Consider the following 16,507-nt stretch of genomic DNA (forward strand, 5'->3'; position numbering starts at 1 on the left):
ATTTCTGAACAATCACTGGATCAATGAAGAAATCGAAGGAGAAATCAAAAAATGCCTGAAAAATGAAAATGAAACACAACATACCAACTCATATGGGATGCAGTAAAACTTATAGCAATACAGGCCTACCTCAACAAACAAGAAAAATCTCAAATAGGTAATCTTAAACTACACCTAAAATGACTAGAAAAAGTGGAATAAACAAAGCCCAAAGTCGGTAGAAGGAGAGAAATAATAAAAATCAGAACAGAAATAAGGGAAATGGAGACAAAAGAAAGAAGAGAAAGAAAAAAATCAATGAAACTAAGAGCTTAGCCAGACCCACTAAGAAAAAAAGAGAGAAGACTCAAATAAATAAAGTTAGAAATGAAAGAGGAGAAATTACAACAGACACAAAGAAATACAATGGAGTATAAGAGAATACTATGAAAAGCTATATGCCAACAAATTGGATAACCTAGAAGAAATGGATAAATTCCTAGAATTATACAACCTCCCAAAACTGAATCAAGAAGTAATAGAGAATATGAACAGACCAATCACAAGTAAAGAAATTGAAAGAGTAATCAACCACCCCACCCCACCCCCAAAAAAAGGCTAGGACCAGATGTCTTCTCTGGTGAATTCTACCAAAACTTCAAAGAAGATCTAATACCTATCCTTCTCAAACTATTCCAAAATATTGAAGAAGACAGGATGCTTCCTAATTCATCTGCAAGCCAAACATTACCATGATACCAAAACCAGACAAGGACAACACAAAAAAATGAAAATTACAGGCCAATATAGCTGATAAACAAAGATGCAAAAATTCTCAACTAAACATTAGCAAATCGAATACAACAAACATTAAAAGGATCATACACCATGATCAAGTGGGGATGCAGGGATGGTTCAACATCTGCAAGTCAATCAATATGATACACCACAGTACAAAATGAGGAATAAAAACCACATGATCATCTCAATAGATGTAGAGAAAACATTTGACAAGATAAGCATCCATTTATGAGAAAAACTCTTGATAAAATGGGTATAGAAGGAAAGTACCTCAACATAGTAAAGGCCACATATGACAAACCCACAGCCAACATCATATTCAATGGAGAAAGACTGATAGCCATTCCTCTGAGAACAGGAACAAGACAAGGATGCCCTCTCTTGCCACTCATATTCAACATAGTACTGGAAGTTTTAGCCAGAGCAATTAGGCAAGAGAAATAAAATAAAAGGAATTGGAGAAGAAGTAAAACTTTCACTGTTTGAGGATGACATGATTCTATATAGAGAAAACCCTGAAGAATCCACCAGAAAACAACTAGAAACAATCAACTGTACAGCAAATTTGCAAGGTACAAAATCAAGATACAAATATCAGTGCATTTCTATACACTAACAATGAACTAACAGAAAGAGAAGTCAAGAATACATCCCCATTTACAATCACAAAAAAAAGAATAAAATACCTAGGAATAAATTTAAGTAAGGAAGTAAAAGGCCTATACCATGAAAACTATAAGACATTATTGAAAGAAGTCAAAGAAGACATAAAGAAATGGAAAGATATTCCATGCTCATGGATTGAAAAAGTAAACATAGTTAAAGTGTCCATATTACCTAAAGCAATCTACAGATTCATTGCAATCCCAATCAGAATCCCAATGACAATCTTCACAGAACTAGAACAAAGAATCCTAAAATTTCTATGGAACAACATAAAACCCTGAAAGGCAAAAGAAACACTGAGAAAAAAGAACAAAGCTGGAGGTATCACAATTCCTGACTTCAAAATATATTACAAAGCAATAGCAATCAAAACAGCATGGTACTGGAGCCAGCCCCGTGGCCGAGTGGCTAAGTTCGCACGCTGCGCTTCAGCGACCCAGGGTTTCACCGGTTCGGATCCAGGGCGCAGACATGGCACTGCTCATCAAGCCACACTGAGGTGGCATCCAACATGCCACAACTAGAAGGCCCCACAACTAAAATATACAACTATGTAGTGGGAGGATTTGGGGAGAAAAAGGAAAAATAAAATCTTTAAAAAAAAAAAAACGAAAGAAAAGAAAAAGGAGATTGGCAGCAGTTGTTAGCTCAGGTGCCAATCGTTAAAAAAAAAAAAAAACAGCACGGTACTGGCAGAAAAACAGACACACAGATCAATGGATCAGAATTGAAAGCCCAGAAATAAACCCACACGTCTATGGACAGCTAATCTTAAACAAAGGAGTCAAGAACATACAAGGGAGAAAAAAAATTCTCTTCAATAAATAGTGTTGGGAAAACTGGACAGCCACATGCAAAAGAATGAAAGTAGACCATTATCTTACACTACACGCAAAAATTAACTCAAAATAGATTAAAGACTTGAATGTGGGACCTGAAGCCATAAAACTCCTAGAAGAAAATATAGTCAGTACACTGACATCAGTCTTAGCAGCACCTTTTGAATACCATGTCTACTCAGGCATGGGATCAAAAGAAAAAATAAACAAATGGGACTACACCAGACTAAAGAGCTTCTACAAGGCAAAGGAAACCAAGAGAAAAACAAAAAGACAGCCCAACAACTGGGAGAAAATATTTGCAAATCATATATCTGACAAGGTGTTAATATCTGAAATATATACAGAACTCATACAACTCAAGAGCAAAAAAATTAAATAATCCAACTGAAAAATGGGCAGAGGAACTAAATAGACATATGTCCAAGAAGACATACAAATGGCCAACAAGTACATGAAAAGGTGCTCAACAGCACTAATTATCAGGGAAATGTAATTCAAAACTACAATAAGATATCACCTTACACCTGTTAGAATGGCTATAACCACCAAGACAAAAAACCATGTTGGAGAGGATGTGGAGAAAAGGGAACCCTCATATGCTGCTGGTGGGAGTGCAAACTGGTGCAGCCACTATGGAAAACAGTATGGAGATTCCTCAAAAAATTAAAAATAGAAATACAATACAATCCATCTATCCCACTACAGGGTATTTATCCAAAGAACTTGAAATCAACAATTCAAAGAGAGTTATGCACCGCAATGTTCATTGCAGCATTACTCACAATAGCCAAGATGTGGAAACAACTCAAGTGCCCATCAATGGACAAATGGATAAAGAAGATGTGGTATCTATACAACGGTCATTAAAAAAAAAGAGAAAATGGTCGCATTTGTAATAACATGGGTGGACCCTGAGGACTTTATATTAAGCGAGATAAGCCAGACGAAGACAAACACCACATGATTTCACTCATATATAGAAGATAAACACATGGACAAAGAGAACAGATTAGTGGTCACCAGAGGGGAAGGGGGTGGAGAGGTGGTTGAAAGGAGTAAAGGGGCGCATATATATGGTGACAGACAAAAATTAGACTGTTGGTGGTGATCACGATGCAGTCTACACAGAAATTGATAAATAATAATGTACACCTGAAATTTATGCAATGTTATAAGCCAATATGACCTCAATAAAATAATTTTTTTTAAAAAGGTCACTTATCAAGCATTTGTGCAGGCCCAGTTGATGGGTTGGTGGTGTCAACCAGCCTAACTGGACAAGGGATCTCAGTTCCTGAAAAACCACTCTTAATCACTCTGTTGATAAGATGGGGTCATGTGAACTGGTCCTGGAGGGCCTGTGGTTACAGTAAGGCCCTGATGAACTTGTATTTGCCTTACAGCCCTAACTAGGGGCACTGCTGCCCTGCGCCCCAGTTTCCCAAGCTGGAGGAAGGACAGTAGCTCCGAAACATGGTGGTGGGGTGCCAATGGGGTGGAGGACCACACCTTCATCTTGAGCCTTAGTCTCCCAGTCAGAGCAGTGGGGCTACAGATGGATTTGCCAGTCCCATTACAGTGCTCAGAGTTTACAGAGGGAGGTGTGCGCCTTGGGGAAGCCATGGATTTGATCTCTTTAGTAGAATTTGCTGAGGGCAGCAATTGGGCTCCTTCAACTGTGTGTGAGAGATTTTAGTGCTGGGTGAGATGTGCCAGGTCCAACAGTCTCTGAGACCAGGCGTCAAGCTGTGTGAGTCCAACAGCACACCCCCAGGAGACAGTGAACACCCCAGGGGTGCTGAGCTCTGCATCCACACATGGCCAGCAGCACGTAGCAGGTGATGAGGTTCTGCTGGTCATTAAGGGCGGCATTGCCGCCAGCTCCAGGATGTTAGCCAGCGGAAGCTCCAGGAGGACAGCTAGGAAGACAGGAGTGCAGGAACCGGACACAAGGGGACTGCAGCTGGCCATGTGCAACGAGACTGAGCAGGACATAGGAAGACAGGGGACCCGGGGGGGGGGGGTGCGCCCTGAGCAAGAGAAGGGGGTCCACACCTCTTCTGTCCCAGGTTCTGTGGGAGCTCAGGGTCCCCAAGCCCAGGCTTGACCTAGGGTCAGCCCCATCTGCCTCACCAGCCAGGACATCAGGTTGTAACAGCTAGATCTTAAGTTAGCGTGAGGGAAGCCATCTTAGGGAAAGGAAGCAATATTGTAACTAGATATGACCCTGACTCACTAGACTTTCTGAATGCGTTCTGGCCCGCTCATAGCCTAGACGATTAAGCACCTCTCACTTTTGCAAAATACATGATCTGCTGGTTCTATGACTCTTGCTTACGTATATCTCCCAGCTGCAATAAGACAACTTTGTTCTCTGAGTTCCCCAGGAACATGACAACTGCCAGAAAGAAAAATTCTGCATTGGAATCCATCACAAATGATGGAAGAAAGAGAAAATGTGGCGACTTCAAGTTCGTCACACACCAGATGGTCAACATCCCTAAACCCTCTCCTTCCCTGTCCATTTCTGCTATAACTGCCTCAAAATTCTGTTTGATTTTAAGATGGCTCTTTAGGACAACTTTTTGCTTGGTTACAAGGTCTAGGGGACAACACGCCATCAGACTGGCTGAGATGAAGGTGGAACACAGGGATGTGGCTCACCTCCCTCCATGCCTGCCCTGGAGAGAAGGCGCCCTTAGAGCTGGGAAGGGAGGATTATGGACTAGTCATGGGGAGCCCACGCCATGGTACATGAGCTTGTGAGGTCACTCCTCCCAGGCTTCAGTGCCAACGAAGTCCTGTCCATCGTCACACTGTATCCATGACTAGAGGAAGGACAGAGTCTTGACTGACCTTCAATCCCTAGTACCAGGCCCTTCCCAGGCTGCTGGCCTCAGGGTGCACGTGGATCTCCCACAAGAGAGGGGCCCTCCTGAGTCACAGCGGCCCTGGAACTGCTGGTGCAGGAAGGGGAGGGGTGGGATGCAGGGTGCCAGGGCCCGTCTCAGAAGGTGAGATCTGGGCCCTTGCCCTGCCTTCAGTTTGTCTCCATCTCTGCCTGTCTGGGTTCACTCAATAAGTCACCACATGTTCAAGTTTCTGCCACGTGCCAGCTGTTGTATCAGGAGCTAGGGAGACAGGATGAATTGTCCCAAATGGAAAGGGCTTCAACCAGGGGCTGAATTTTGTTTCTGAACCATTCTCCATGAAAAGCAGTCAGGGCTCCTTGGAGAAATGTTGAGTGCAGAGAAAAGAAGGGAGTGTGGGACATCTCATGTCAGAAAGCAGGGAGCCAGGAGCTGGCCCAGTGGCACAGTGGTTAAGTGCGCACGTTCCACCTTGGCGGCCCGGGGTTCACCGGTTTGGATCCCGGGTGCAGACATAGCATCACTTGGCAAGCCATGCTGCGGGGAGCTGTGGCTACATCATTTGATCGGCTGTTTGACAGGGTCCAGCCGATTAATGCCGCGGGGTGCAGGGTTGCCCCTTGGTGAAGAATAACCGGCCGGCCCCTCACATAGTTCTGAAACCTGTGCTGCTTCTAATTGCCCTTCATTCCTTTTCCTTTCTTAACCTCCAGTTTTCACTCCTTTGGGTGGCTGCTAGGGAGGCACTACCTCCCGGGAAAATTAGATATAGTAAGAGAATGTGACCACCTGCAGGTAACTTTCAAGATATTTTTCAATTAATTAATGGAGGAGCACACAGTCCCTTTTGAGACAAGCAGAAAGGAATCCTGCCCAGATAAGCTGTCGAATTAGGTTTATGGCCTCCATCTGGTTAACGTTTCCTTCTCCCTCCAGTTCTTTGTCTAAATATATATATGCATCGTCCTTCTAAGTTTGCTGGTTAATTGGATGATCAAGAAGTATCTATATATTATTCTTGACCTTCTGCTTTCTGTTAAAATGTTATAGAGGTTTTCTCCTAAAAGCAATAAATAATAAATAATTGATGAGTAGAAGGGCAGAGGGGTGCAGGTATGCCCCTCGGTGAAGAATGGCTGGCCGACACCCCTGATATTTTCTGAATTATATGCATGCTTTCTAGCAAGGTTATGTCTATACTTATTTCTGTTTTTTATTCTTGAAGATATATAGTTTAGCTTAGCTTTTCAGCCCTTTACTTTACTAACAAAATGATATTTTCTCCGGGCAGTGTGCTTAGGGACTGTTAGCTCTACAATCTAAAAGACAAAGGAATGCTTTCACCTCCTAAAGGGCGCGAAAATGTAAAGATGTTTAACGGCCCGCTGAGAATGCAGATAGCCCTGGGGATAAGATACCCCGGAGTCACCTTTTGTCCCCATTAACCATCTACACTAATGGCGTAAATGATTGAGGGAGGCAGGGATGGCTCCACCAGGATGCAACCAGACGGACTGCTGTCCTGTCTGGAGGCCTGGACCTTCTCTCTTTGATTTAACTTTACCATGAATTACAACAGATGCCTAGGTACCTATCTCTTTTAGCTTAGAGACAACAAACACTAGTTAATTGCGGAGAAGACTACCATTAACCTTATGCTCTATAGAATAGAATGCTAATAAATATTCTTGTGCTCGTTTTTTACTTCCTTATCTCTCTGAGAATATTTGTAGAGCTATTTCTGTACTAATCCTGAAAAATATAAAAATGACACTTGTGCACAGTAAAGTTGGACTTGCTAACACCAACCCAAGTCTCACGTCCCCTTTATTTTCCCCTCATTGTGCCGACGCCGTCCATCCCTCAGGAACCTGGACTCAACCGGGGCGGGACTCCGGCACCATGCTGTGATAGGCGTCCCACATATAAAGTAGAGGAAGATAGGCATTGATGTTAGCTCAGGGCCAGTCCTCCTCAGCAAAAAGAGGAGGATTGGCAGCAGATGTTAGCTCAGGACTAATCTTCCTCAAAAAAAAATAAAAAAACATAAAGCGGGGAGCCAGCTTAGAGTCCCCACCAGTCAAACTCAAGCATCAACAGGGGACCAATAGTAACAAGTTACAGTAGAAAACACGGACAGCTCTTCTCCACAGGAAGTGCTAGTCACCACACAGAGAAGGAGCAACAGGGTTAGAAAAACCACCATTTTGCAACACCCAAAGTAACAGTCAATCCAGGTGAGGATGGTCAGATCATGGGAAAACCACCAGGAGAAATCTTCTTGGGGAGCAAGACATTCACAGTCTCAAAGCATCCCCCATAGATGACTTATTATTTACAAAGAGGAAAGCTTTTTCCACAATAGACAGCTGGTCCCCATCTGAACCAAGCAACCAAACCTGGCCACACACCCTGGGACCCACCGCGGCTCCCTGCTTCCCACACACAACACTCACATGTGGTGGCCTTCCAAGAGATGTCCACCAACGGGCATCACTAAGACTCCATCAGATGAGTGCAAAGTTTCCATGAGACCAACAACCTGGGCTCTCCCAACAGTCAATGTTACAGAAAGAGGGACGAGGATGAGAAGAGGGAAGAGGCAGGAGGAGGAAGAGGAGGAGAGGGAGAAGAGGGGAAGAGGGGAGGAAGGGAGGGAGGAGGGGAGGAAGGGAGGGAAGAGGGGAGGAGGGGAGGGAGGAGGAGAGGAAGGGAGGGAGGAGGGGAGGAGGGGGAGCGGGGGCCAGGAAAGACAGAGACTAAAGAGACAAGAGACAGCTGGGGAAATTCAATTGTGGACCAGACATTAGCTGACCTGACTGAATCAAAATTAATTTTCTTAGTGTAATAATGATATTGGGGTCATGTAGAGAATGTGCACTGCTGAATAATTTAGATAAGTTCGTCATGCCTGCAACTCACTTTCAAAGGATTTAGCGAACAAACAAAAATATATATATACATACGTACACACATATACATATAGCTCCACATATGCTTATACACATACACACAACAAATATTACACTTACACACAAGACATACATATGCATGCAGTGGGAACGAGAGAGGGAGAGGCAGGAAAGGGAGAGAAAGAAGATTCACGGGCTGAATCTAGGTGAAGGGTACGCGGACGGGCACTGTACCGTGTTCCTAGATCTTCAGAAAGTTTGCAGATTTTCAAAGTAAGAGAGAAAAGGCCCATGGGCTGGCCTTCCAGGCCTGGGGCGTGTTGGGGACCAGCTGGTGGGAGGGGTATTGGGAACCAGCTGGAGGCAGGGCCTTCAAAGGCCCTGGGTTGCGTAATGCACAGCCAGGAAAGCAGCAGGAGAGGAGAGGAGACCCCTCTCTGAGGAGGGGCCCTGTGAGGATGCACGATAGGGAGCCCAGGGTGCTGGGCAGGTAAAGGGGCCACCCCAGGATGTGGGAAAGATGGGTCTGCAGGTCATCCGGGAGCTGCATCTGCCACACCAAGGGACTCCGGACCCTCATCAGGGACACACAGTTCAGTGCTGCTGCACCAGGCGGGCCCCTCCCCATCCTCAGGAGGCCCTACAGGCTAGAGGACAGTGGGCACACCCTCCCACCCCCTGCCTGCCCCCTACCTGCCAAGCCCACCACCAGCCCATACTGGGCAGCTTCTGAAAGAGCTTCTGGGGAGAGAGGTAAATGTGAGATGGAGCTGCACTCCCTTAGACAGGGCTGTCGCTTGTGCTGGGTCACAGACTCAGGGAAGACGCCTCCGGGCCCTGAGCCCTGCCTGGGCTGCTGGAACCACCCAGCCCACCCTGCCGCCAGCTCAGACTGAACCAGGCGGGAGACACTACAGCTCCCCGCCTCCATGCTGGGGGACTCCTCGCCTGCAGAGAACACCCATCGGGCCCCCAGCCCTGCGTTAACCACATGTCTAGCTTCTGTAAACTTGATACTCTAACATCTGCCCTACAGGCATACACTGGACACCCCACTGATACGCCTGAGGCACCTTCTGGGCCTCCTGCCTCCCCTGCAACCCTCCTTGGGAGAAGTCCTCCTCCCAAGGTGGGGGCAGAGGGAGGAGCACTTTTCAAATGCAAATCAACCATCCAGAGCCCACACCCCCTCCACCTCATCTATAGGGGTCTTACACTCTAGGCCACTCTCCCCTGCCCTAATCACCCCTGGACAGGGACCAGACAACTAGGGACAGCCCCTACACCCCAGGCCTCACTGATGTAACTCACAGGAGCCAATCCTCAGCCTGCTGCCCCTGCCTTGCCTGCTCCTTGCTGCAGAAACCACAGTCTCCTGATAGACCCGGTGCTTCCCCGAGTGGCCTTGCATGGAGTGCCATGCCTCCTTCTCTTGGGAACTGTGAGTAGTAAACTACATTCAATTGCAGGCATTTCCTGATCAGTTGGCCTAACTACACCTCAGATTTTCTAATAATACTTTAATTTTAATTTTAATTTTCTATTAATATTTTAAAACAGTCTCTTTTAGGGGCTGGATGTCCATCCCAGAAAGACCCACGAGGGCTGTGAGGGGATTTCCTCCCCACTCCACCATCTCCCACTGCATGTTCACAGCAGCCCACTCTAGAGCCCACAAGGCCCTACTAGGCTGATCCCCTGACCCTGCTCTAGCTCTATCACCCCCTGCACTGCCCCGAGAGGCCTTCCTACCCACAGATGCTTCACCCTGCAACACAGGTCCTCAGTGCCAGGGGCTCCCAGAGCAGGAGCCCAGGTGGGCTGGTAGCCAGGAGAGGCTGTAAGGAGAAGCCCATTGGTGCAGCTCAGTGCCAGGCCCACAGGCTGCCATCATCAGGCCCCACTCCATACTCTGTGCTGTGCACCTCACCATACTGCAACAAGAGGGCTCTGCAGGACTTCCTGGTGGACAAGGTGGAAGGATGGACGAGGGGGAAGGATGAATATGCTAGAATGATAGAAGAGGGGAGAGGACAGGCAAGGTGGAAAGATGAACACAATGGAAGAATGGACAAGGTGGAAGGATAGGAGAGGTGGAAGAATGGATGTAGTGGAAGGATGGACACAATGGAAGAATGGGAGAGGTGGATGGATAGACAGAGTGGAAGGATGGACAAGGTGGAAGGATGGATGTAGTGGAAGGATAGACAATGACAGAAGAATGGGAGAGGTAGAAAGATGAATGAGGAAGAAGGATGGACACAGGGAAAGGATGGACAAGGGGAAAGGATGGACACAGTGGAAGGATGAGGGAGGGAGAAGACTGGATGAGTCATTCCATGGCATTTGGGGGCCCTGGCAGCTGGCAAGATTCAGGATTCAGGAAGGCAGAGAGCCCATCACTCTACCCCGGCTGGGAGGGAGCCTCTAGTAAGGATGGAGAGGCATCAGGAGGTTTGGGTGGTAGTAAGTGACCTGGGCACTCCCTCTCCAAGTGCACTTGGCAGTCCTGCCCTCCCTGGACATCAGTTTCCCAAACAGAAAGGAGGGTGGGTGGAATAGTTTCATTGTACCCACTGGAGTAGGAGCTGGGGCCAGGCTGACTTGGGAACAAGGCTCCAGGTGTGATCCTTCATCTAATTCGGGTTCTAGAGAGGCATTCATGTTGCGAGGCCCTGAAGGAGGGTCTTTCTCTGAGAGAGGAAAGCCTCTGACCAGGTTGTTGGGGGTCCCCAAGATCATCCCCAGGCTATATGGTTCTCCAGAAGAATTCAGCATAGAGTTATACTCATGGCTAAGATTTATTATAATGAAAGGAGACCAAGCAAAATCTGCAGAGGAAAGGCACACAAGGTGAAGTCTGGAGGAGACCAGCCGCGAGCTTCCAGACCTCTCCGAGTAGCGTCACCCAGAGGCACTGGATCCGCAGCAACGAGCAGGACAACACATGAGAAGTGTTGTCCGCCAAGGAAGCTCATCAGAGACTCAGAGTCCAGGGTTTTTATCCGGAGCTGGTCTCATAGGCATCCTCTGCCCAGAGTGTACCAAACTCCAGACTCTCAGAGGGAAAGCAGGCGACAGAATAGCGCATTGCTTGTCCAGACAGCTTAGGCACAGGAAGCCCTTCTTATCCTTGAGGGAAAGTTGTCATCAGTGTAGGGAACTGTTTAGCAGCCAGGTTCCCAGACACCAGTCGGGGGCCAAGCTCCCAGCAGGCCCCTGTAGGACAGGCAGCTGCAGGCAGGCTGTGTTGGCGCTCTTCGGCACACCAGGGCCCCAGCAGGTTGTGATTTGACTCCACCTGGGGGAGGTGAATGGGCAGGTTGAGGACAGAGTGACTGACCATCCCAGTTTTCATGGAACCAGGGAGTTTCCTGGGGCAGGGGACTTTCTGTGCTAAAAGCAGGACAGTGGTGGGCACACCAGGGTGACTCGTCATCCTAGTTGAGAAACAGTTTCAGAAGAGGAAACACCATTAGCAGAGGGCAGACAGCAAGGGTGGGAGGCCCAGCCTGGCAGGAGGTAGAGCAAAGGAGGGAGAATAACTGGGTGGGGCCTTATCCTGAGAGTTTGGGACAGAGGCCTATCTCCCTCCCCATGACCACTCATCCTGAAGTAGCACTTTGACAGACCTGGAGACTGAGCCAGGCAGGTTCAGTACTCAGCCCGAGTTACAGGGTCGGCAGGTGGCAGAGCCTGGTTGGAAGGCTACTCGCCCTCACTGCCATCTACCATCCTCTCATCCGGCCCTGGTTCCGCTTGAAACAGGACCAGTCATTGGAAGTCCACGCTGCTCTGGGTCTCAGTTTCTCCATGTCAGCAAGCTTGTTAGATGAGATGGGCTCTCATCCACCTCTTCTTTCCACTCTCCTCTGGAAGGGAGACAAACTCATCTCTTCCAGCCCTCTTGTCAGCCTGATGCCCTTCGCCCCGAGGTCCTACCAGCTGGACCCACAGCGTCATCCCTCACCATGCACCTTGCCGTCTAAGGAACACGCTCAGCTGGGATCCCTGCCCCACCACTCCATGCCCCCAAGTCACCAACAGGCTGGGGTTAAGGAGGAAGGCAGAAGCAGTGCAGCCAAGGCTGCATCTCTGGGAGGAGTAAGGGAGACAGGGCAGCAGTGGAGGAGGGGGCAGGGACACAGAAAGCTGGCAGAGTAAAGTCAGGAAGGAAACAAGCATAAACACCACAGCTGCTTCTTCCCCACATCAAATCCCCCCCAACAGCCTCTGAGGGCAGCAGCCATTCCACTCTCGATGCTCAGGGACACAGTTTGAAAATCTCTTAAAAAGTCAGATCCTCTCCCACAACCCACAAAAATGACTCACTCTCTTTTCCAATCCCCAAAAAAGGCCATAAGTTTCTCTGGAGAGGGTAGTGGAGGGCATCTGGAATGAATCGCCTCCAGCCTCGGAGAGTAGGGTTACCTTGCTAAAATCCGAGCGACTGCGGCAGCCCTAAACATAGCCCCGAATCTGTGGATGCTCCGCCCCTCGAGAGCGAGGTCAGAAACTCACTGTGGAGTCCGGGCCGCGTGACCACTCGACCAACGGAGAATGCAGGCCCTGTGCCTCCCGAGGCTGGTCATAAAAGGCGACGGAGCCTCCTTGTTTGCTGGCGCACTCAGACCACTGAGCTAAGGAAGAGAGGCTGCCATGCTGTGAGGAGGCTGAGCCAGAGAGGGGTCACACACAGGCTTTCCATCAGTCAGCTGTCTCTGGCTTTAGCCATTCCAGTTGAAGCCCCAGACACTGTGCCACAGAAGCAAGCCATCCTCACAATATCCACGAACATAATAAAGCAATTGGGGTCATTTTTTCCCCAGTGACAGTAACAGTGATTAAGGAAATGCATGCATGTTCAAACCTGAGACCTCCCATTCCCCCCACCCAGTTGTCCTCCCCAACCAGGTTCCCAAAATGTTGGCAGCTCTGAAAATGCCTCTGCAAAGTCTCGCCAGCCCAAAACCTGAAAAGATGACAGCAGTAGCTATCCCACAAAATGGCCTGATGGTGAGGCTCCCTGACAACAAGTCTACTTATGTGCCAGAGTTCCCCTCATTAGCCCACCATTCTTCTCTTTAACAGAACAGCTTTACTGGGGTACAATTCACATAGAATAAAATTCACCCTTTAATGTATAGAACTCAGTGGCTCTTCCTAAATTCACAGTTAATTGTACAACTATCTCACTCCAGAACATTCACCACCCCAAAAAGAAACCTCATACCCATTAGTCACTCCCCATTCCCCCTCCACATCCCCACTGCCCCTGGAAACCACTAAGCCACTTCAGAGTCTACGGCTTTGCCTCTTTGGGACATTGCATGTCAAGAAATCATACAATATGTAGTCTCAGCTGTCTGGCTGCCTTCACTTAGCATAACGTTTTCAAGGCTCACCTATATTAATTTTGGCTAACTAATATTCCACTTTATGGAGACATGACATTTTGTTTGTTCATTCATTCATTCATTATCATTTGGCTTGTTCTATTTTTTGGCTTTTATGAAAACGTTTCTATGAACATTTGTGTACGAGTTTTGGTGTTGACATATGTTTTCCATTTTCTTGGGTATATACCTAGGAGTCACATAGTAATTCTATGTTTTGGGAAACTGCCAAACTGTTTTGCAAAACAGCTACACCATTTTACATGCCCACCAACAATGTATGAGTTTTCCAATTTCTCCATATCTTCACCAACACTTTTTATATTCTGGGGTTTTTTGTTTTGTTTTAATTTCAGCCATCCTAAGTGATGTGAAGTGGCACCTCATCGTGATTTTCATTTCCCTAATGGGGAGTGATGCTGAGCATCTTTTCATGTGCTCATTGGACATTTGTATATCTTCTTTGGAGAAATATCTATTCAAATTCTTTGAGCACTTTTTAACTGAGTATTGCCTTTCATTGTTAAGTTGTGAGAGTTCTTTCACTCAACATCATTGTTTCAAGATTCATCCATGTCCTTGTGTGTATCAGTTGTCTATTTCTCTTTTTTAATTAATATCTTTCATTTCTTAGAGCAGTTTTAGGTTCACAGCAAAGTTGAGTGAAAAGCACTGAAATATCCCATACACCCCTTGTCTCTCCACACACACAGCCTCCCCCACTATCAACATCCCCCACCACAGTGGTACATTTGTTCATGATCAATGAACCTACATTGACACATCATTATCACCCAAAGTCCACAGTTTACATTAGGGTTCATTCTTGGTATTGCACACTCTATGGGTTTGGACAAATGTATAATGACATATATCACCATTACGGTATCATGCAGAATAGTTTCACTGCCCTAAAAATCCTCTGTGCCCTGCCTATTCATCTCTCCCCTTCCCCTTATCCTGTGGCAACCACTAATCTTTTTACCGTCTCCATAGTTTTGCCTTTTCCAGAATGTCATATAGTTCGAATCATACAGTATGTAACCTTTTCAGACTGGCTTCTTTCACTTAGTGGTAGGTATTTACATTTCCTCCATATCTTTTCATGGCTTGATAGCTCATTTATTTTTAGTACTGAATAATATTCCATTGTCTTGATGTACCACAGTTTATTTACACACTCACCTACTGAAGGACACCTTGGATTCTTCCAAGTTTTGGTAATTATGAATAAAGATGCTATGAACATCTGTGTGCAGGTTTCCGTGTGGATATAAGATTTCAACTCCTTTGGGTAAATACCAATAAGCATGAGGATCTTATGGTATCTTAGTCTGTTCAGGCTGCTATAACAAATAAACCATAAAATCAGAGGCTTAAAAACAACAGAAATTTATTTCTCACAGTTCTGGAGGCTGGAAGTCCAAGATCAGGGCGCCAGCACAGTTGGATGAGGGCTCTCTTCTGTATTGCAGGAGTCTCACTGTGTCCTCACATGGTAGAAGGAGCAAGGTTGCTCTCTGGGGTCTCTTTCAGAAGGGCACTAATCCCATCTTGAGGACTCCACACGCAACCTAATTACTTCCCAAAGACTCCACCTCCTAATATAATCACCTTAGGCATTCAGGTTTCAACATATGAATTTTGAGGGGACATGCAGCCCATTGCATATGGTAACGGTATGTTTAGTTTTGTATGAAACTACCAAACTGTCTTTGAAAGTGGCTGTACTAGTTTGCAATCCCACCAGCAACAGATGAGAGTTCCTTCCCCATCATTCTTAAATATGTACAGACATCTGAGGATAGAAATCAAAGCAACACAAACAATAACAAGAGAAAAAAATAACAGCAACTATACAGGGAGAAGAAAGACTTGTGAAAAAAAATCCCTATCATAAAAATCCTCACAGAGACAAGAAAAAAATATTGCAATCATGAAAAAAGAAGATACTATAAAAAAGAACATTCAAAAGTCAAAAAGGAGCTCTTAGTAAATAAATGTATGATATCAGAACTCAAATTTTCAGGATAAGAGTTGAAAGCTAAAGTTGAGGAAATCTCCCAAAACGTAGGGCAAAAAAAACAGATGAAGAGTTGGAGAGATAAGATGGGACAATCAGAAATCAGTGCAAAAAAGCAAATATTCAAATCTGAGAGTTTCATAAAGAGACAATAGAGAAAACAGAGGAAAGTAAATGTTCAACAAAATAAATAACAACAAATTCCTCAACTGAAGATATGGGGGTTTTTTTAATTTTTTTTTTACTACAACATGAAAGGACTTTTTTTTTTCCCTGAGGAAGATTCATCCTGAGCTAACATCCTCTGCCAATCTTCCTCTCTGTTTCTTTGTATGTGAGCTGCCACCACAGCATGGCCACTGACAGACTAGTGGTGAAGGTCCATGCCTGGGAACTGGCCCAGGCCACTAAAGCAGAGGGCACTGAACTTAACTACTCGGCCGCCAGGGCTGGCCCAGGACATGAATTTTTAGATTGAGGGCCCAACATGTGCTCAGGCAATAGATGTAGACTCACACCAAGGAACATCACTGTGAACTATCAGAACCCTGGGCATAACAAGAAGATACCAGCTTTTAGAACTGTAAAAAGAAAAACGAAAGAAGGAGAGGAGAAGGAAGGAAAGATGGGAGGGAGGTAGGAAGGAAGGAAAGAAAGATGGGAGGGAGGAAGGAAAGAAGGAAGGAAGGAAGAAAGGAAGAAAGGAAGGAAGGAAGGAAAGGAGGGAGGGAGGAGGAAAGAAAGACGGGAGGGAGGAAGGAAGGAAGGAAGGAAAGAAGGGAGGGAGGAAGGAAGGAAAGGAAAGGAAAGGAGGGACGGAGAGAGGATATGTCACACAATTTTTGGACTCCTCATCAGAAATACGAGAACCTAGAAAGCTGGGGGTTCATGGAGTAAGCCTTCAAAATCAGGAAATGACTTCTAAATATATCCAGCCAAAGCATAGATCAAGTGAGAGGATATAATAAAGACATTTTAGACATGCAAGGTCTTTGAAATTTACCTCCTTTGCATCACT

Source organism: Equus asinus, chromosome 1, assembly GCF_041296235.1.
Source record: "Equus asinus isolate D_3611 breed Donkey chromosome 1, EquAss-T2T_v2, whole genome shotgun sequence".
Classification (NCBI taxonomy): Eukaryota; Metazoa; Chordata; class Mammalia; order Perissodactyla; family Equidae; genus Equus; species Equus asinus.